A 22,663-nucleotide genomic window follows, 5' to 3' on the forward strand; every position below is an offset into this window, starting at 1 on the left:
GAAATAATGTCACCATCAACCTTAATCATATGTTATTCGGTGACATTTATATCTTAAAGCGCAGTGAAGCCTCCCTTCGTTTGGTTTACTCTCAAATGTAATCAGCTGATTATTGCACAAATTTACACTGCGATAGAAACACTATCTCTTTAGCCCATATATTGGGGTTGTAGTGTATCCTGGTATAAAACAGGGAGTATACTATAATAAAGCCTCCCTTCATTAAGTTATTCCTCTAATAGATTCAGCTGAATATAACACACGGCTTCACTGCAATGAAAACACTATCTTATTAACCCATATATTAGGGTTATAGTGTCTCCTGGCAAAAACGGGGAGTGTATTGCTGTCTACCTACATAATATCTCCGAACTAATTGTGGTTTTATCGGAGTATTATACAAGCTGCCAATCTAGAAGGTAAATATCTTGCAGACAGCGAGGACGCCGACGCGTGTTTCGCTTGAGTCTGCTTTATCCAAGGCCTTGGATAAAGCAGATATCCTTATACCAGGATACACTACAACCCCAATATATGAGCTAAAGAGATAGTGTTTCTATCGCAGTGTAAATTTGTGCAATAATCAGCTGATTCCATTTGAGAGTAAACCAAACGAAGGGAGGCTTCACTGCGCTTTGAGATATAAATTTCACCGAATAACATATGATTAAGGTTGATGGTGACATTATTTCGACCTAAGCGCAAGTCCACACATTTTGAAGGTTATATACGCAGACAGCATTGTTTTTTAATTGGTTTTACATATTTCGCTTATTTTAATACAAAAATAAAAGTTATATTTTACTTAAACACTCATATACATATTAGAAGCTACACTGCACCTATCGACAAACTTCTTTTCTATCTTTTTGATCTCGTCCTGTAGCTGTCAGACGAGGAGTGGAAAATTTTGCTTACCCGACTAGGATCAAGATGGTCGAGAACATCCGGACGTGTTTCCGTTTGTGTATGTCACAGTGCACGCACCTCTATGTTCCGGGAACCGATATTACAAATTCTTCGTTCCACTTGGATATGAAAGTATGAATTCAGATATATCTTAGTCCTGGATGTCCCACGATCTTCACACAGCGCTGTGTAGGTACAAAAGGAAGTGGTAAGCAGAATGCTTTCTCTTTCTGACGCATTTCGTCCCAAACAAATCGGGACTTTCTCAAAGCTGTTTTTTCCACTCCTCCAATTTCTATTTATAGAACAGATGGGAGTGGTCATCATATCGGGAGTATCATGTCTTAAAGGGACCATTCCATTTTCCTCAATTAGGGACCAATTGAAATAAAGTAATGAATGACTTAAAAATCTTCTATGTTTTATTCTATATATGTATTCATTGTAACATCTAGTATGTATAGATAGAAAACCATCCATGTCATTTCTCAAAATATAGACCACTGGTTCCTCCAGTATTATGGTTAAACATTTGTCTATATTTTTAAGGGTCCATAAGCTAATAATCAATGACCCATTGTTAATTTGATAAGACATCTCTAAAGAGACACACAGAGAAGAAATATGACAAAGAATATAATTGATTTGACAGATGTTATCCTGAAAAAACACTAGATCTATTCTGTGTCCCCATCAGGAGGTATAGAAAGAGTGAGCACGGGGAGGGGGGGAAAGGGAGGGGGCGGAGTTTGGGGGAGGAAGAAAAGTAGGATATGATATATATCTCAATGCGGAGGACCCCTGATCAATCACAAAAATCCAATGCCTCATTGAGACCATTTGGGGAGAGGGTCCCTAGTTTAAAGATCCAGGATGATTCACATAGGAATAGTCTCTTGAATCTATCCCCTTTTCTTATAGTCACTAATACATGTTCAAGACCCGTAATCTTGAGGCACTCAGGATTTTTGTTATGAACCTCAGAATAATGCCTTGACACACTATGTGTCAAAAGGCCATTCAGAATGTTCCGCTTATGTTCTCGAAATCTCATTTTAAGGGATCTGGTGGTTCTACCAACATATTGGAGTTGGCATCCACACTCCAGCATATATACAATGTATGAGGTAACGCAGTTGATGAACTGCTCAATGGAATATTCTTTTTCGCAGAAGTTAGATCTCACCTTCATTGCTCTGTTTACAATGTGGCTACATGTCAAACATCTTGGTTTGCCACACTTGTAACACCCCTTCGGTCTACCGGGAAGCCATGTATTATCCCTCTCTGGCTGTCCCTGTTTTAATAGGCTTGGAGCTAATATTTTCTTTAAGTCCATATTCTTTCTAAAAATTACCTTAGGTGTATCATCCAAGACATTTTTAATATATTGTCTTCCTTTAAAATACTAAAGTTTCTCCTAACCAATCTGTTTTGATTTTACATTAAACGTGGAGATAAAGGCTGAATTTTTGTTATCAAAATATTTTTTCTTTTTATGTTCACCTGAAGACTCCAATAAGAGGTTCCTATCCATGGTGGATATGTGAGAGGCAGCCTCTCTAAGTAAATTCTCGGTATATCCCCTCTTGTTAAAGTTAACCAACATCTTTTCAGATTGGGCAAAGAAATCCTTATCCTCTGAACAGTTTCTCCTCAGCCTACCTAATTGACCCCTAGGTATATTGTTTACCCATGGGCGATGATGTCCGCTTTCATAGTGTAGATAGTTACATACGTCTGTTGGCTTATTGTAATTTGAAGTCATAATTTTATTGCCCTTAGCTGTAACTGTATCATCCAAAAAACTAACTGTGTTTTTATTGTAAGTGTGGGTAAACTTCAAATTATATGTATTGTTGTTAAGGAATTCTACAAATTCTAATACTGTATCTGAATTACCATTCCACACAAAAAACAAATCGTCGATGTATCGGCCGTATAGGACCAGGTTTGCGCCAAACCGCCCCCCCATATAAGCTCCTCCTCCAGTTATCCCATGTACAGGTTGGCAAAGCTTGGCGAGAACCTGGTCCCCATCGCTGTACCGAGAATCTGTAAATAAAACCGGTTGTCAAAAAGAAAATAATTGTGGGTGAGGATGAATTTCATGGAGTCTAAGATGAAATCGCATTTAGCCCTAGTGATACCATTATCTTTCTCCAAAGTTTTTCTGATAGCTTCCAACCCCCCCTCATGGGGTATGTTTGTATATAAAGCTTGGACATCGAGTGTTAAAAAGTCGTAATCTGGCTTCCATTCTAACTCATTAACTATATTCAGAAAATGAATAGTGTCCTTAACATAGGAAGGAAAGAGAGGCACAAAATCCTGTAGATAATGATCCACAAAGGATGAAAGATTCGACGTTAAAGAGCTAATGCCCAATATAATGGGGCGTCCTGGGGGGGAAATTAAAGTCTTATGGATTTTAGGGAGGTGGTAAAATATTGGGATTACAGGGTACTCTATAAATAAAAAGAGATATTCATCCTTAGATATTACATCATTGTTTAGTGCTGTAAGTAACAATGTTTTAAGTTTCAACTGGAAGTCTCTAGTTGGATATCTCGGTAATAGTTGATAACATGCAGGATCTCTCAATTGTCTACATGCCTCACTTATATATTGTTCCCGATCCATGATGACCACCCCCCTCCCTTGTCAGCTGATCTAATGACTACTGAAGTGTCATTTTGTAGCTCCTTGAGCGCCTGTCTTTCTTTCTTTTGGATGTAAATTAGAATGACAGCGAGGGTTCCCTACTGAAATGTCATCCTCTGAATTGGTATTCTTTTTCCTGTTTCCATTAGCCTTATTGCATATTGTCCTAAAGTCCTGTAAGGTTTTATTATAAAAAATCGTAATCGCTGCACTCTTATGATTCAAAGGGTAAAAACTGGAACTTCGTTTGAAAGCAGAGCCGAAGGCCCTCTTTGAGGAATGTTCTATACTTTTATTAATGTCAAATATAGGGATATCATCAATATTCTCTACTCTGTTCTCTTCCCATAAAGTTTCAAGAGTGTCCAGACAACTCTGGTCACCTCTATCCAAGGTGATAGGGACTCCCTCTATAGAATGTTTCTTTAATTTCTTTGTAGCAAAGTATCGCTTTCTGCATAGGGTTCGAACATATTTGTTCAATTCCACGAACAAATCAAATATATTGGGGCCTCTTGTTGGAGCAAAATTTAGGCCTCTGGATAGTAATTTGGACTGATAGGGGGTGAGAACTTTTTTTTAGAGAGGTTGAATATACCCCTAGATACTATCTCATCCTCATTCTTCTTCCGTTGCTCTCCTCTTCCTCTCTTTCCCCTGATTCGCGTCTTCTTTTTGGTGTTCTCTGGTATAGCTTGTGGTGGGGGTTCTGATGTATACTCATTTTCCAATCTGGACTCTTCCCTAAAAAATTGTTGGTATCTCTAGAGGATTCTGGGTCCCTCTGTTTTGGTCTAGCTCCCAAATCTTGGGATGGGCCTTTACCCTTACTATCCTCTATTGATGTTTCACTTTGCCCAGGAGTCTTATGGTATGGCCATCTGGGACTGTATTTACATTGTCTGTTTCTTTCCTCTTCTCTATAGTGATTCCTATTTCTCCCATAGAATTGTGGTCTATTCCTCCTGTTTTTATCTTTCCATGTCTCTCTATATGGAACTCTCTCTACCTGGTTTGTTTTAGAGGTTCTGTTATTATTAAAGGTCCTCACTTGATCCAATTCATAATCAGTCCTGTCCCTCTCAAATTTTCTTGTCTTCCTATCCAATAAATCATGCTCAAATCTTGCAATTCTCTTATTAATAACAGTGTCTCTTTCTTTAAATTCCTTATACTCCTTATAGGGATCTAGAATTTTCTTCAGGTTTTCTATCTGTTCCGTAGTCTCTCTTACTTTTTGATCTCTAAATTCGACTAATAATTTCATCAGCGACATAGAGCAGGTGTCTAAAATGTCATTCCACCTGCTCTGAAGTCCTAGATTATCATTTATGGAGAGACTTTTTGTTATCCTCATGCCCCTAGGTATACGTTTGTTATCTATATATTTGTGTAATGAGACACTGTCCCACCAGTGTCTCATCTCTCTTTTAAGGAGATCTATAGAATAATTTAGAGAGATCTTCCGATTTAGTCTCAGTACTACATTTACCATCAGATCTAAAAGAGCATAAATATTGATATCTCCTATTAAATCTGTCTGAATAACATGAAAAATCGGCCATGTTGTTGTATTTACTGTTTCAGCTGCCTGGGGAATGGTGAGCAGAGAATACAAGATATACAGTCCCCTAGAGGACCACCCCAGCGCTAGACAGTCTATAATCTAAATCTCTAAATAGAGTGTACAATTTAGGTGACCCTGCAGCTTGAACCACGATTCACCAAACCCGTTATTAAACTAAGAATATAAAATGTATGAAGCGCTGGGTCAACCTATAGTTTAGATTTTTATTTATCCCTTTCTGTGAGGTACAATTAATCATACATGCTTTCTGGGTCTATAGATCTGATAACCATAATTAAATAAATGTATTTATTAAACCAATTTTTCAATTTCTTTTGTATTATAAACTTCCCCCTTTTTTTCTTTTTTATTCTCCTCCTATATATATATATATATATATATATATATATATATATATATATATTTATTCATAGTCAGACATTATTAGAATATTTTAGCATATGAGTATATAATTCATATCAGCCATGATTCCTGGGATAATCCCTGCATTGCTGGACTGCAGTTTTATTGTTCTTTGGCTTAATGGCACTTTCAATAGACACAGTAAAACAATAGTGCACATAACTTAGAAATTAAAGTAAACACTATATTTATTACAAGGCAGCAGTAAAACACAGAATTTGAGGATATCCCTAGGAGAGTGGGTCTCGGTGGGTCTAACCTTATTTGAACTTGCCTGTATATGGGCTATGTGGAACAGAAGAGGTAAAAACAACCACTGACTAAAGTACATTCCTTGTGAATAATGAGGCACAGCAAAACTGGGTAAAAGTTAACCCTTATTTTCTCACAGGATGCAGGGTATGTCTAATATGACTTGACTCCACCACTCAACACCAATGAGCAAGAATGTTAATATGTGGGAATAACAGTATATTAAAAAATACAAAGATGTAACATTTTGAATATCAATCTCAAATTATTTACACTCGACAAACATTGATGAAGGGCTGATGATATTACATTACTATGCCATAATTGTTTAGTTATGTCAGAAAAAGATCATAAGAAGCAAAAAAATTAAAAAATGTAAGAATTTAATCGGTGCATCAATAGTGCTGCTTTTGGAACAATATTCTATTGTGTATACCTTCCCTGAATAATGAGGTCATGCAAAGCCATGCACTCTTTCAGCATTCTGGAAGTCATTCCAACACAGATCATCTTGCACGGACATGTAATGGTGTATACTACAAATCTGATCTCACAAGTCTTGAACAAAAGCTTGGTCTTGTGTAACTGCATCACCCACATTCATAAAGTGGCAATTTAGGCTTGGTACACACTACAGGAAATTTCTCCCATGGCAATATCATTGACAATTTTACCAATGAATGAAAGTCTCGATCAGCATGCCGATTCATGTATACACACTATACATGTTTCACAAGATTTGCCTTCAGATCTGTGCTCTTCATCTGTCATAACCATTGGCTGAAAAGATTGTGACTATGTAAACTCTATGGAAAAGTGGTCGTGAATACACATTGCAGAATTGAAATGACATCATTCCATTGTTGAATGAGATTTTTAGCCCGTTTATAAAATCATATCAAATGATATGATGTGCTTTGGAACGGTAATGGGTCATCGCAGGAGAATAATGCGATATCTGGTCGAAAGGTGGTTTATCGTGTGATTGGCCTGACAGTCGGGTGAAAAACCTGCCTGGCAACCAGACACCACCTGGATGAAGGAAGCAGACAGCCATCCCAGCGCAAATGAGGAGACGCAGGGATTGCACCTGATAGTACTCCCTCCCCACCTCCCAACCTGAAGGAGATTACCCTTCCAGTAGACAAGATACTGAGGTTGCTCTCAAAAGATGCAAAAGTCAAGTTGATGTTTAACCTCTTATTCATCACATATGTTGTTCAAATGGGAGGGATCCTGAAAAAATTAATTAAGTACCAAGGGTTTATGTAGAGAGATAAGGAAAGTATTGTGAATTCTGAGGGAGGGAGATAAGTCACCGAATTGATGATCTGAATAGTCCTAAATGGGACAATGTAGCATAGGGCCAACTTCATTGAGGGAACCTGGAGTCTCAAATTTCGAGTGGAAAGTCAGACTTTTTCACTGATATGGAGGATAGGGAAGACTCTTCAATGTTGGTCTGCAGAGTGCTTATAACATTGAGAAGTCTCTACCAGTCTTTCCTTAGAGTCCAAATGTGGATTTGTAGCAAAGTCTGGGAGAATGGGATGAGTACCAAAGACAGTGAAGAAGGGTGAGGAGCCTGTGGATTTGTGGGTATGGTTGTTGTGCGAAACTGCAGCCCATGAAAGTACATTGCTCCAATCAGACAGGTTTCCAGAGGAATAACAATGTAGAGAGTTCAAGATCTTGAGTGACTCATTCAGTCTGACCATTTGTTTGGGGTAATATTCAGAGGAAAACAAACTTTACAAAAAGACTTCCAGAAGCGGGAAACATACTGAACACCCCTATCAGATATGATCTCCCGTGGGCAACCATGGAACTGAAAAATCTCTCTTATAAAGATTGTGAAGATACCGGGTGTATCTGGCCCAATGCTACCCACTTCACGCTGGCTGGCCACCCACGGGTGCCTTCCTATGCCAGGGAAGTCTACCCAGCATCTTCTAGGATTCATATGGTCACTCAGGCAAAATGCAGTTATAAACATACAACAGAATATTTATTGTTATACACACAACACTAGAATCTTATGTACACACAGTAAATAAATGCCAGGCAGGTTTACCACATATAGAGACTAGTTAGAAAACGATAATTCAAAACTAGATGCCCCTTCATGAATGAAATCCCAGCATGAACACCCTTCCCCCCTGGAGTCGCTCCGTATATCTCAGGTCTAATTTCCACAGTCTTTCCCCTCCCTGGGCAAACCCCTGGGACTATTCTACTTAACCATTGGTCAGTGCTGGACTAGGGGGGTTGGACAGGGGAGTGAAGATGAGCTGTCCTTCCAGAGAACCTCCCCTGTTAGATGGCCTGTCTGGACTAGCCTGGTGAGAACAATGGACACTAATTAGTTTTCTAACTCCAGCACATGGCAACCTGATCCCTACCCACAATCCCCCTGGCTTCACTTTAAAGACAATGAATAGCAACCTTACTGCAAGTCATCAATATACAATACACAATATACATATGTACACTGAACTACAATGTCCCCTTAGCCACATGTTATTGGACAATGCAGTTGTAGTCTGGTGAGCTAGGGAACAAAGCATGGGCTATAAAAAGTACTATAATCCACACCGAATGCTCACAGGGTTATCCCACTCATTTCGTCACAAAGATGTGCGCCAACTCAGGGGCAGACGATAGACCATGCAATGGAATGAAAAGGGCCATCTTCAAGAAGTGGTCCACCGCCACCCATATTGTGTTAAACCAGCAGCTAGTGGGTAAAACTGTAATTAAATCCATGGAAATGCTAGCCCAGGGATAATAAGGAATAGGAAGTTTACTCTGCCAGTCAGGGGTTCACTGGAGCCCCTGATGGTGGGGACAGACTGGGCTGCAGACTGACAAAGGGTCGTGAAGTGTGTACCGGCTGGGGAGAACCCAGGAAAGCGGCGTGAGGTCTAGGCAAGGGTCGAGGGCCGGCAGCAGGCAGGGAATCCAATACACAATCCGGGGTCAAGGGTCACAGGCATGGTAGCTATGTCCAGATACAGGCAAAAAGGTCAGGGTCACAAGATACACAGGCAGGGTCCAAATCCGGGCAAGGGGTCATACACAGACAATCAGTCCAACAGGTTTTCACCAATACAAAGCAGGAGCAGGTAAAGCTGACAGGCAAACTGGACGCTATAACCGGCAGGTAGGCTAAGCCCTCCATGCCTTATATACAGACTTTGGCGAATCAGGGCTTAGCCCTGCAATACATCATAGGCCATGCTACTGACATTAGCCCGCAGGCTATCCTAGCGCATGCGCCCGGCTGCCTCACTTGCCGGGGCGCACCGCTAGTTACACTCGGCGTCCGGCTGTTGCCTTGGCAACGGTCGGCCCGAGAAACCAGAAGTGACGCCCCGGTCGTCATGGAGACGGCCGGGACGTTCACTTGAAACAGGAAGTGAGTCGCGGCGGTGCCCGAGGCCGCAGCGGCTCCTGATAGTACACCCCCCTTGAGGAGGGGTTAAGGAACCCCGACACCCAGGTTTTTTAGGGAATTTTTTGAAGAATTCTCTTAAAAGTTTTGTAGCATTAAGTTTCTTCCGCGGGACCCAGGACCGCTCTTCCAAGCCGCGATTCCTCCACTGTACCAGGAAGTGCACCTGGCCCTGCACGTTCTCAGAATCGAGAATCTTCTGAATTATGTATTTTTGAGGCTTATTCCGATTCTGTACATGCGGACTTGGAAGCTGGGATTGACTTGGGTATAGCTCAGGCTTAAGCAAAGAGCAATGGAATGTGTTTGGTATCCTTAACGATCCAGGAATTTTCAACCTAAATGCCACGGCATTGATCTGCTTAACAATGAGAAATGGACCAATGAATTTAGGGCCCAATTTCCTGCAAGGCTGTCGGAGCCTAATATTGCGTGTGGACAACCACACTTTCTGGCCCACTTTGAGGGAGCAGGTGGTACGGTGACGGTCTAAATTTTTTTTTTGCAAAGAATGAGGCTCGTTTCAATGATGACTGTACTTTCCTCCAGATGACCTTTAGATCCCTGGCTGTGGAACGAATTTCCGGAATACCAGCGGACTTGAGAGAGCACAAGGAATTGGATCTGGGATGATAACCAAAATTGCAGTAAAATAGAGATATTTGAGTGGATGCATTACACAAATTATTATCGTCAAACTCTGCCCAGGGTAACAAGGAGGACCAGTTGTCGTGAAATTCCGAAGTGTAACAACGCAGAAACTGCTCTAAGGACTGCTTAACCCTTTCAGTTTGCCCATTAGACTGAGGGTGGTACGCAGATGAAAGACTGATCTTGATGCCAAGAAGGGAACAGAAGGATTTCCAGAATTGTGCTATGAATTTGGACCAACGATCAGAAACAATGTCAACAGGAAGTCCATAGAGGCGGAATATATGCTGGATGAACAGGACAGCCAGATTTCGAGCACTAGGGAGCCTGGTTAGTGGTATAAAGTGAGACATCTTGCTGAATCGATCTACTACAACCCATATGGTGTTGTGTCCTGCAGAGAGTGGCAGATCGACTATAAAGTCCATGGACAAATGAGTCCAGGGTTTTGCAGGAACGGGCAATGGAATCAACTGGCCTACCGGACGATTCCTGGGAACTTTATTCCTGGCACAACCCTCGCAAGAGAGAACATAACTCCTGACATCAGTAGGTAACAATGGCCACCATACAGTACGGGATAAGATTTCCAATGTTTTCCGGATTCCGGGATGTCCAGCAGTCTTACTATTGTGAGCTTCTGCAAGAACCGCCTTCCTTAAATAAACCGGCACAAATAAACATCCCTCCGGGGTATTATCAGAGGCTATCCTTTGAAACCTTTGGAGTGTAATGCTCAGGTCTTGGGTCAGCCCAGCGTGGATTATGGAAGGGGGAATGATAGGTTCCGGATTCGTAATTGGAACATGATTTGCCAGGAAGCTTCTGGACAGAGCATCTGCTCGGACATTCTTAGAACCTGGTTGGTAGGTGATTACAAAGTCCAATCGAGTGAAAAATAGCGACCAACGGGCCTGTCTGGGGTTCAGACATTTGTCCGACTGAATATATTGTAGGTTTTTATGATCCGTAATAACAGAAATCTGATAGGTAGCACCCTCCAGCCAATGACACCACTCCTCAAAGGCCCACTTAATTGCCAATAGTTCTCGGTTCCCCACATCATAGTTGGCTTCTGCCGAAGAGAACTTACGAGAAAAGTAGGCACATGGGTGCAGACGGTGAGTATGAGAGTCCTTCTGAGACAATATAGCACCAGCACCGACATCAGAGGCGTCGACCTCAAGAACAAATGTTTTTTTAGGATCTGGGTGTCTAAGGACCTGAGCGGATACAAAGGCCTTTTTCAAGCTTTCAAATGCAGCTATTGCTTGAGGCGACTAATTAGTGGAATCCATTCCTTTGCGGGTCAGGGTGACAATAGGAGTCACAATATCACCAAAGCCACGAATGAACCTTCTATAATAATTGGCGAAGCCCAGGAACCTCTGCACCGCTTTGAGATTATTTGGTTGCACCCAATCCAGGATAGCTTGGACCTTGGTTGGGTCCATGGAGAACCCTTCCGAAGAAATTACGTAGCCTAGGAAGGATACCTTCTGCACCTCAAACTCACAATTTTCTAATTTGGCATAAAGGTGGTGTTCTCACAATTTCTGTAGGACCTGTTTGACATGACCCCGATGTATAGTTAATGACTTGGAATAGATGAGAATGTCGTCTAAATAGACGACCATGAAACAATGAAGGAACTCTCGTAGCACTTCGTTAATCAGATCCTGAAACACAGCAGGTGCATTACTGAGACCAAACGGCATGACCAGATACTCGTAGTGGCCAGAGTGTGTATTGAATGCCGTCTTCCATTCATCTCCCTCTCTGATGCGGATGAAGTTGTATGCTCCACAGAGGTCGATTTTGGTGAAGACGGTGGCACCTCTTAACTGATCAAATAGCACTGAGATGAGAGGGAGAGGATAGGTGTTCTTGACTGTAATTTGATTAAGGCCCCGGTAGTCAATGCAGGGCCGCAGTCCACCATCCTTTTTTGACACAAAGAAGCATCCGGCACCTACAGGAGATTTAGATGGCCTCATGAACCCCTTCTCAAGATTCTCCTCAATATAAGCTTGCATGGCCTTGGTCTCCGGACCAGAGAGAGAATACAAGCGCCCGTTAGGTAACTTGGACCCAGGAATCAGCTCGATGGCACAGTCAAAATCGTGATGAGGCGGTAGGGAATCAGCGGCTTGTTTAGAGAACACATCCAGGAACTCATGGTATTGAGAAGGAAATGATTGCAGGATCCGGAGTGGCAAGGTCAAGCAGGACTGTGAACAAAAAGAGCTCCACTGAATAATCTCTCCTTTCACCCAATCCACAACAGGGTTATGATGAGAAAGCCACGGATGACCCAGAATCAGCGGAACTGACGGACAGTCAATAAGGAGCAGGGTTATGGACTCAGAATGGAGAGCTCCTATGTTCAGTTGTAGTGATGGAGTCTCCCAAACAATTTTGCCTCCAGGTAAAGGACTCCCATCTAGGCCACAAACAGTAACTGCAGAACGAAGCTTGACCACAGGGATCCCAGCGGAACGGGCAAATCCGATGTCGAGGAAGTTGCTTGCAACTCTGCTATCAATGAAGGCCGACAGGGCCACGGAACTGGCACCAAAAGTGACTTGTGCGGGAATCAGGACAGCATTCTTTTGGGAAACAATTTACAACCCTAAGTGGACCTTTCCCAGACATGCTCCCCTTTCAGGTTTGTATGGACAAGAGCAGGAGAAGTGGCCCTTATTGCCACAATAAAGACATAGGCCTTGTGACCGTCTCTTGTCTCTTTCCTCCGGAGGAAGGCGAAACGCCTCTGACTGCGTAGGCTTCTCAACATACGTGGAAGCTGGAACAAATGCAGACGAACAAAAAGACGCCTCTTTCTCTGTCCTCCTCTCCTTGATCCACCTGTCAATTTTAATGGCGAGTTGCATAAGGCTCTCCAACGAGGTGGGGGAAGGATACTGCACAAGTGAATCCTTAATCTCCTCTGACAGTCCTAAGCGAAACTGGCTGCATAACGCTGGATCATTCCATTCGCTGTCACGCGACCATCTGCGGAATTCAGCACAGTATTCTTCTGCCGAGTGCCGGCCTTGCTTTAAGGCCCGTAGATGAGCCTCAGCAGAGGCAACTCGATCTGGATCATCGTAGAGGAGGCCTAGTGCATTGAAGAAAGCTTCCAATGATTGCATGATAGGACTCGCCTGTGGTAGGGTGAAAGCCCAGGACTGGGGGTCACCCTGCAGGAGGGAGATGACAATTCCAACTCTCTGCTGTTCTGACCCAGAAGACAAAGGCTTCAGCCGAAAATAGAGTTTGCAGCTTTCTTTAAAATTCCGGAACAGGGCTCTATTTCCGGAGAACCGGTCTGGCAAATTTAACTTGGGTTCATCAACCGAACCAGAAATGGGCAGTGTAGTCCGGGGGTTCTCCTCTTGGGTGGACAAACGCTGGGACAGTTCCCGGATCATCTGGTACTGGGCATCAACATGACCCGCCAGGGCTTGAAAAGGAGACGATTTGGTTTCGCTTTCTTGCATCCCAACTTTGTCTCCGAAACGTATTTTTTGGCCCGGTTATTATGTTAGGAACCCCTCCAGCCGGCACAACACAACCCGGAGTCTACTCTGACAGTCAGGTGTTCACTGGAGCCCCTGATGGTGGGGACAGACTAGGCTGCAGACTGACAAAGGGTCGTGAAGTGTGTACCGGCTGGGGAGATCCCAGGAAAGCGGAGTGAGGTCTAGGCAAGGGTCGAGGGCCGGCAGCAGACAGGGAATCCAATACACAATCCGGGGTCAAGGGTCACAGGCATAGTAGCTAGGTCCAGATACAGGCAAGAAGGTCAGGGTCACAAGATACACAGGCTGGGTCCAAATCCGGGCAAGGGGTCATACACAGTCAGTCCCAACAGGTTTTCACCAATACAAAGCAGGAGCAGGTAAAGCTGACAGGCAAACTGGACGCTATAACCGGCAGGGAGGCTAAGCCCTCCCTGCCTTATATACAGACTTTGGCCAATCAAGGCTTAGCCCTGCAATACATCATAGGCCATGCCCCTGACATTAAATAGCCCACAGGCTATCCTAGCGCATGCGCCCGGCTGCCTCACTTGCCGGGGCACACCGCTAGTTACACTCGGCATCCGGCCGTTGCCTTGGCACATGGGTGGATGTCTAGGAACCCTGTGCTGAGCGCAAACCACAGAGACCGAGACAAAGTTGTGGACATCAAGGGGAAGAGTAGGCCACCAGTAGTGTAGGTAGAGGAGTGCAAAGGTTGTCTTGACTCCTGCATAACCGGTGAACTTAGAAGAGTGCTCCCAACAAAAAGCCTTGAGACGTAGATGAGGTTCCAGGTAAGAACAACTGACTGGAGGATTTTAGGAGAGACTTTAGTCAAGGCTACAATGTTGGTGGGATCAATAATGGGTCGAGGTTCAGGTGTGGAGAGAACATCCGAATTGTCAAAGGACCGTGACAAGGCATCAGCCCAAGTGTTCCTGGAATCAGGGCTGAGTGAGAACAGAAGAGGAAGAAAAGGCCCTTTTCAGAGATGCAAAGTCTGTGACTGCCTCGGGTGACCAATAATTGGGGTTAGCAGTTTTCCGGGGGAGAGCAGTGATTGGAGCTATAAGGGTAAAAAAGCCTTTCATAAAATGCTGGTAATAATTGACAAAACCAATAAACCATTGGATAGCCTTCAAGACCTGGGGTTGAGGCCACTTAGTGATAGCCTCTACCTTCTTCGGATCAATTTGTAAGCCGGAATCAGGCACCAAATATCCCAGGAATGGAACTTGACTAACTTCGAACAGACACTTCTCCAGTTTAGAGTAAACATGATGACTGTGTAAACGGAAGAGTACCACCTTTATGTGAGAGTGATGAGAGGGGAGGTCTTGGGATAAAATCAAAATGTCATCTAGATAGATCACCACTGAATGATAAAAGAGGTCCAAATTTTTTTTATTTACAAAGGACTGAAAACTGCTGGGGCATTACAAAGGCCGAAAGGCATAACAAGATACTCGTAATGCTCATCCTGAGTATTGAAGGCGGTCTTCCATTCATCCCCTTGCCGAATACAAATCAAACTGTGGGCTCCCCGATGGTCCCCGCTGATCCAACCAAATGATTCAGAGATGAGAAGAAAGGGATACCAATTTTTAATGGTAAATGCATTCAACTGGCGATAGTCAATACAAGGCAGTAAAGAACCATCCTTCTTTTTAACAAAGAAGATTCTTGCACCTGTGGGTGAACAGGACATTCAGATGCATAAAAATTTTCAGAAATATGTTGTGACATTGCCTAAGTCTCTTGAAGAGAGAGAGTGTAGATTCTACTTTGGGGAATCTTTTTACTGGGAATGAGATGAATAGGACAGTCCCATGAGCAATGAGGAGGTAAAACCTCCAAAACTGTTTTGATGAAGACGTCTTTGAAGGAAGCATAGACAGCTGGTAAGGTGGGTTTGGATGAAATAACATAACACAAGGTGCGACTCTCTGTGGGGTTCACTGGAATAAGACACTGTTTGCGGCACTATGGTCCCCACGAGGTGACTTGTAAGTGGTTCCAGTCAAACTGGGGAGAATGGACTCTGATTCGCGGTCACCACAAGATGATGGTATTAATGGATTGTGGTAATACCAGGAATCTGATCCACTCAACATGCAAAACTCCTACCAGCAGCCGGATGGGATGGGTAATGCTTGTTAAGGAGCCGGTGGTTACACAGTTACCATCAACAGCGGGGATAATGGCTGCGGAAAACACTATAGAGGAATGTGGAGCTGCAAAACCAAAGCGGGGAAATTAAATTCTCAGCTGAACCAGAGTCCACGAATGCAGAAGTCATGGTAAGCATACTTGGAGAGTCCAGATTAAAAAGACATTAAAAAAATTTAATTGTTAGATAAACAGGGAGTGGAAATCCAAGCTCCTAGGTCAGCCTCCCTGAAACCAGTTACAAAGGAGCGTTTCCTGGTCTCTTTGGGCAGATGGTCAAGAGGTGTCCAGAGTCACCACAGTACAAACAAAGGTTATTCTTATATCATCTCTCGCGCTCCTCAGGAGCAAGGCGAAAACGCCTGATCTGCTTAGGCTCATCAGGAGCCAAAACATGGTTCTGGAACCAGGGATCAAAGAGGGGTGAGAAGCGCCAGGCCGAGGTTCTCTCCTGTGTACGTTCCCTGAAACATAAATCTATTCTGATACATAGAGAAATAAGAACATCAAGGTCAGATGGAAGCCCTCCGGAAGCAAGTTTGTTCTTAATGTGGTCAGTGAGGCCCTGCTAGAAAGTAGCAACAAGTGCCTCATTGTTCCATTTTATCTCTGATGCCAAAGTGAAAACCTGGATGCCACACTGTCCTATAGGAAGAAATTCCTGGCATAGGTTCAACAGGCTGGAGGCCGCGGACGTAACTAGACTTGCCTCAAAGATTTTTTGAAACGTTTCTATGAAAGAGGCAAAACTCTGCAGAAATGTATCATGCTCCCATAGCAGTGAGGCTCACGCAAGAGCTTGACCCATAAGCAGGGAAATGATAAATGCCACCTTAGTTTTCTTGCAGGAGAAGGACCCTGGATTATAATCAAACTTAATGGCGCATTGATTCAGGAATCCTCTACACTTCTTAATTGTCATATTTTTCAGGAGGGGGAAACCATAGCCACAGAAGTAGTAACGGCAATGGACTGAGAATTCTGCAGAGAATCCAGATGCGATACGACTCTTCGTACACATTGCAGAAGTTGAGCTTGGTCGGACTCCTGTTGTTCAACCCAGTGGGCTAAATGGAGAAGCAGGTTCTCCCATACCATCCGTACTCATGGCCAGAGTATACTGCCACGGACTTGATATTGGTAGATGGCTACTTACTGGTATTGGCACTGCTGAACTTTGAGGTGCTGAATCTAACGCATCTCTAGTCTTCACCAGAGACCTCTGCAAGGAGGTATGGATTTTGCTGCAAGAGACGCGCAGGTCGCGGTTCTCCAGGACAGCTACCAGCAAAGTAACAGGGTTAATCCTGGAGAGTGATCAGGAAGCCAGAGGTTAAATACCAAGAGCCTTAGGGAGAACCAAAATATGTAGTCAGGAGAAGCCAAATCTGTAACCAAGAAGTCAGTTAAAATGCAAGATGTAGAGGAAGCTGTTACGAGCCGCGGCGGTACACCGCATCCTGGTGTGAGGTAGCAGCCGAGCACATGCTTTAGTTTCAATGCACTGTTATCCTTGTGGCATAGAGTATTATTATTATTATTATTATTTATTTGTTAGGCGCCGCAAGGTATCCGCAGCGCCGCACACAGTACTAACAGTAGACTATACAGGGTGAAACCATACAGAACAATGAACAAAAAGTACCAATACTTCAGAAGCTCCAGCCAGTCATATGCAGTAAAGACGGAGCGGAAGAACAGGTATGGAGACAGGAGGGGAGGGGGCCCTGCTCATACGAGCTTACATCCTTAGTGAGGGTAAACAGACCAGGCACAAGAGGAGCCAGTTGAGGCAAGAGGAGAGAAGGGAGGACGAGCAAAAGGGAGGAGATGGGGGTTAAGTAGATGTTTGGTAGGCTTTGAGGAAGAGGTGAGTTTTGAGTGCACGTTTGAAGGAGCACAGAGTAGGGGAGAGACGTATGGAACGAGGGAGGTCGTTCCAGAGAAGGGGGGGTGTAGGGACATCCTCTAACTCTTGCATGACTCTATTTGTCATTTATACATGTTCCTGGGTTTTGATATGACCTATGCTAGTTCCGAGCTAGTAATTAATAAGCAGCCTCCTGAGGCTGATTGTCAGCCCTGTCCTCCTCCTTTCTGATTTGTCCTTCACAGTATTTAAGGCAGTGAGGACTGGGCCTCACTGCCGGTTATAGTTCCTACTCAGTGCATACTTACCTGCTCCCTGCTCTGTTCCCCTTCTCTGCCTTTGGATTGACCTTGCTGTGTATGACCTTGGACCGTGTACTGGACTCTGCTGTATTGCCTGTGACCTTGATCTCTGCCTGTTACCTGGATTCGTTGTTTGCCGCCAGCCCTGACCGTTTGCCTGGACTACAACACCGCTGCCCGCTGTACCCCTTGACCTCAGCCCGTTTGGAGTTTTCTATTCTTCCACCTGGCCCTCGCCTGCGCTGTGGTAGGGTTATAAACTTGTACTACTTTGAGCTTAAGACTTGTGAGCATGTTCAGCTCTACGGGAAAGGCGGCTGCTATAGGCGAAGACCTCTGTGACCTGTTCTACAAGTTTATGATACTTGCCGTCAGCCATACCAGAAGCACAGGAACGCTGATGAATAGGGGATCTAATACTCTGGCACCCTAATGGTCCCAGTGTCTTCCTTAGGAGCGGGGAGCCACGGTGACATCACCGGCCGCCTCCGGTTTTCAGAGTAGCATCCAGTTTGTAAATCTTTTATAGTATATATACCATACTTTTGAATAATAAGAACCTAACTATGGATTCCTGCATCCAATTATTTATCAAGCGGCCTACCTATATAATCCCATCAATCTCTTTTTTGTGTAGGATCATCTTTAAGCATCTTGTAGTATTCAGTTACCAAGTGCTGTCTGTTCACTTCCTTAAGGTAATGAACATGAATAAGCAAGACAACCCCCCCCCCCCCTCTTTATCTGCAGGACAGATGGTAATTTCAGTATTATCTAAAGATTTAAAAGCCTTTTTTTCCATCAACATGTGATTTGGAATAGGATATCTTGTTTGTGAAACACTGTAAAATTGTCTTGATTCACTAGTCTCATAAATGTAGCTACTGAAGTATTCAAAGATGGAGAATCAAAACGGTTTTAATTCTGGAAAGCACCAACATCTCCCATGTTTACTTAAATAGTCTTAGCAGACTGGAAATTAAATAGTTCCACCTGAAAGTCATTCTGTAGGTATTTTTGTACAAATCACAACCCTTTTGACACTACATATTTCTGCCTCAGTGGGAGCACAGTTTGACAAATTAAATATAAACAACTTCTTTTTAATTCGCCGGTTTTGACCGTGTTGATCCCTCCACTTCTGTGGGTGTTTTTCCCTTTATTTGTTTGCTGCGAGTAGCAATGCTTCCTTTAAAAAGGTATCGGACTTGAATTCAAATTATCACAATCACTAAGATGTTGATATCTGTAAGAGACCTATTATGTCTTCCATGTCTATATTTCTGATTAAATACCCAGTCACACCTATCGTCACCACCAAAGGATACATTCTGTATTCCTTTTCTTTTGTATTTATCCTTTTTGAAGACAACTCTTTTTTTGAAGGCAACAAATTTACATTCATCCATGTAACATCCTTGCCATTACAGAAACTTGGCTCAACTCCTCTGACACTACATCCCCTGCAGCTTTCTCCTATGGGGGACTCTCCTTCAGCCACACTCCCAGACCTGGAAACAGACAAGGTGGTTGAGTAGGCATTTTACTCTCTCCAAGCTGCACCTTACAAGTCATACCTTCTGAACCCTCCCTCTCATTCTCTTCCTTTGAGGTCCCAATATTCCACTGAAACTGCTCTCACAAAAATGGCCAATGATTTACTTACTGTACAATCTAAGGGTAATTTCTCCATACTCATTCTCCTGGACCGCTCTGCTGCTTTTGATACTGTTGAACGCCCTCTTCTCCTACACATCCTTTACTCCATTGTCCATCTAGACACAGTTCTCTCCTGGTTCACGATCTACCTATCAAACCACTCCTTTAATCTTTCTACCTCTGGCACACTTCCCTCCCCCCCCTCCACTCCTACTATCTGTTGGGGTCCCACAAGGTTCTGTTCTTGGGAACCTGCAGGAGGGAAAAGGCCAGCATCATCTTCCTCCAAGAAACCCATCTCACAGATACTCACACACAGCTCCAGGATAAATTGTTTTTGCAGACTCTATTTCCCTTAGCCTATTGTAAAAAGCAGCGGGTTGCAATTCTTATTCATAGCAAAGTCCCCTTCCGGCCCTCCTCTGCATATGCTGACACAGAGGGGCATTTCCTATTGGTACTGGTACTTCTCTCTATAATAAATACTTTAGTCTCAACTTATGCCTTAGACACATTGAGCGATTAGCTCAAGGTCATATTATAGTGTGGGTGGGGGTAACTTTAAAGTCGTACTTGATCAACAGTTAGATAAAACCTCTACCTCTTCTCGAACTCCACCTGCCCCACCCTCTAGAGACTCCTTGACCTTGTATTGAAAAAACACTCCCTCTATGACACCTGGGTGCCTTAAAAACACTACTGCAGGAAACAACACTCATTTTTCGACCCCTCACCAGCTATACTCATGCATTGATATGCTCCATGCTGTCGATCGGATTCATTTCATGCATGACTGCAAAATCTCCTCCCTACTCATGGTACTAAATGGATTGGTGGGCTTTTCTGGTAAATTTTTGAAGGGCATCTCCTCCTTGTATTGCACCCCTTCCAACATGGTTTCAGCCAATGGTCTCACTTCGCTACCCTTTAATATCTCGAATGGTTCACGTCAAGGATGCCCCCTCCCCACTAATCTTTGTACTAGTGATGGAACCGCTAGCTGCCAGGATGCGTGCCAACAGGGCAATTTCTGGTGTCCGGGTTGGCAAGACAGACCAAAAAGTGTCCCTTTATGCGGATGATGTCCTACTGAGTGTCTCTCAACCCATCACATCCCTTCCTACCCTCCTCTCTGAACTAGACACTTATGGCCATTTCTCAGGGTATAAAATCAATCCCGACAAAAGAGACATTGTACTTCTACATTCCCCAATCTACCAAATTTCTTTTGCGAATTCAATTGGCGACTACAGAAACTCAAATATTTAGGTGTCTTTTTAACTAAGCGCCTTCACCATCTCTTTCAAGCCAAATTCCCCCACACCCTCTCCCAGTGGAATCTGATCTCCAATCCTGGTCTTGCCAATACATCTCCTGGATAGGACATATCAACGCAGTAAAAATGACCATCCTCCCACGGTTACTATATCTGTTTCAGATCCTCCTTATTCGAATTCCCCTCTATGTGTTTAAATTTTTTAAATACATTACCTCTAAATTTATCTAACCGCGAGTAGGGCTGCGTGTCCTTCAGAGATCCTCTCAGGGTGGTGGTCTTGGGAACCTGAATTTCAAACACTACTATTTGCCCATCTCGCTCAATGAGTCTTATGGTGTAGCCAAGCAGCCTTCAGGGTCTGGGTATCCGTTGAGGCTGATTCCCAGAGGCTCGCCATCCCAGGTGGGTACAGACCCATCCCACGGTCGCACACTTTAGTAATTTGGGACTTCGCATCTAGGCGATACGTTCTCTCTATGCACTCTTCTCCGACTATCCCTCTGTTTCATACTCCTGAACTCCCGTCGGATTCGCTACCCTCCAAATTTTCCCCCTGGCACTCTCAGGGTGTGTTATTTAAATGATACATCCCGCTCTACCCTTTTTCCACAATTCACTGATATTCAAACAGCCATAGGTATCCCATATAAATACTTCTACCAGTATCTCCAGAATCACAACTTCCATACTTCTATCAAATCACGCCTCACTGCACGTCCACTCACAATGATTGAGACGATGTGCCACGTAGGGCATCCACACCTGACTTAATTTCCACTATATATTCTGAGTTCACTCTCCCATCCGAATCCACTCGGAACCCCCATGAGTTGGTATGGGAATGTGATCTGGGTAACTACTTGAATGATGAAGTCTGGGCTGACATACAGGAAAATGCTGCTTCCAGTTCAATATGTGCTAAGATCATTATTACCCGATGCTTCGGATGGGTGGTGGTGTGGGTGCTCTGGATGGGCACGCTCCTTTATATCTGGTGGTAGTGCCCAAAACCAACCCAATTTTGGAGTGACATTAAGACCCTAATTCAATTCCTGATTCAAATTGACATTCCACTCGACCCTAAACTCTTTCTTTTGTCCCTCGGATTCCCTGCTGCAACAAAATAAACTGGCACATCCCATAATTTCAGCCACACATGCCAAATCACCGCGGATTGGAAACAAGCCGCAACTCCTTCCCTCCCTCCAGGATATCAATCGAGCATGGCATGGTCACCGTACGGAATTTATGACCAGCATAATTAATAACTCCTAAATCTTTCAATAAAGTATGGAACCCTTTGCTGTCTTTCTTTCAATACCGCGCCCCCCCCCCCCCCACATGGCATAACAAGAGCATTCAAGCATTGTCCTTTGAATAGTTAACCTCCGCCTCCCTCTCACCCCCCCCACTCTGCAGTCTTAGTCACACTGCCTACTCTTTCTCCAATTATTCTCTCCCCCCCCCCCAACTTTTGCTCTCATCTTCACTCCTCTCCTTTTGTGCATCTCTTCATTTGTTTATTCTTTCATTTTCTCTTTCCTCCTTTATCAGACCACTTAAAAACTACAGTCTTTTTAATTAGTTTATCCAAACCTTAATTTGCTGCATCATGTTATAACCTATGTTGACTCTGTTGCTCCCACCTATACCTGTTGTATCATTTTTTTCTTATGTTTATGACCTTTAACAAACAAATCTTTAAAAAAAGACTTTTTTTTTTGTATTATATCATTTGTTTACAAAAGTAAATATGTTACAGAACGTAACCCTCTATAGCATGCTATAGATATTTCAAGTTTAGAATGGATGATACATGGTAAGAGATTATATAGCCTATTACATACATTTCTGTGAAAGTACCAAGTTATAATTTAGGCACAGTGGCCATCTTAATGATAAGGGTGAAGAAATTCATTCTCTGGGTAATACTTGCA

This window comes from Mixophyes fleayi, chromosome 1, assembly GCF_038048845.1.
Source record: "Mixophyes fleayi isolate aMixFle1 chromosome 1, aMixFle1.hap1, whole genome shotgun sequence".
NCBI lineage: Eukaryota > Metazoa > Chordata > Amphibia > Anura > Limnodynastidae > Mixophyes > Mixophyes fleayi.